Genomic DNA, 1,098 nt, shown 5'->3' with positions numbered 1-1,098 from the left:
TACTAACACTGGTGGTGTGTCCAATACAGTACAGTACAGTACAGTGCTATATTAATACTAACACTGGTGGTGTGTCCAATACAGTACAGTACAGTACAGTGCTATATTAATACTAACACTGGTGGTGTGTCCAATACAGTACAGTACAGTACAGTGCTATATTAACACTAACACTGGTGGTGTGTCCAATACAGTACAGTACAGTACAGTGCTATATTAATACTAACACTGGTGGTGTGTCCAATACAGTACAGTACAGTACAGTGCTATATTAATACTAACACTGGTGGTGTGTCCAATAGGTTCGTGCTATATTGGGCCCTCAGTCTTATCTATTGCAAGCTGCTGAGGAACTGTATGAGAAAGAACTGACTCCATTAGCAGAAGAAATATTAAAGTAATGAATAGAAATTATTGACTTGAATTTGAGATGTTTCAGTGTCTGCAATGAATATACTTACTCCTTCCTTTTGTGTCCTTACTTTGTGTACTGTTTATTTGTACTACAGCCAAGGCTGGAAGGTGACTTAGTTAGGGGGAGGAGGTGGTGGGGGGTGTTCATATAGTAGGATGGATATGAAGGATGCAACCTCATTATTTGACCTCATTATCTGTCACCAATCACCCCAAATATTTGTATCATATATTCTGTTGTGTTGGTATTGTAAGCAATCAAAGTAGCTCCACTCTTCTCATTCTAGGGAGGGTGGTGGTGTTGGTGATGCTAGTATTAGGAAGATTGCATATTTTGATGGAGCTAAAGACCCTTCGCTCTTTAAGGGAAATGTAAGAATTATGTATCTGCCATTATGTAATGATAAACTAGAGACTACACTATACAGGCACCTACACACACACACACACACACACACACACTCTCACACACACACGAGTATGCTTATAATAACAGAATCTTCAGTCAATGTCCTCTTTTCCCTCTCTCTTCTTGTCCTCCTCTTTCTTCATAGAAGCGTGACAAGACTCGTGTAGTTACTTACAGGTGCCCCAGTAACTGTGCAGTCCAAGTGAGTCTACTTATGATACTGATACATCTGCCTATGCAACACAACACTGACTTTAGGTGTACAATTATATAGA

At 39.6% G+C, this 1,098-nt stretch overlaps 1 long non-coding RNA gene across 1 annotated transcript; it reads left to right on the top strand.

Annotated features, from left to right (window-relative positions):
* Positions 1–6: 6 nt before the first annotated feature.
* On the top strand, positions 7–1,098 carry LOC109593539 (uncharacterized). The gene is made up of 4 exons (XR_002191018.1): positions 7–397; positions 702–786; positions 969–1,025; positions 1,082–1,098. It is a non-coding gene; the product is annotated as an uncharacterized LOC109593539 (long non-coding RNA).

This window comes from Amphimedon queenslandica, unplaced genomic scaffold (assembly GCF_000090795.2).
Source record: "Amphimedon queenslandica unplaced genomic scaffold, v1.1 AMPQUscaffold_1034_Cont26950, whole genome shotgun sequence".
Taxonomy (NCBI): domain Eukaryota; kingdom Metazoa; phylum Porifera; class Demospongiae; order Haplosclerida; family Niphatidae; genus Amphimedon; species Amphimedon queenslandica.
This window is presented reverse-complemented; position numbering and strand designations above follow the sequence as displayed.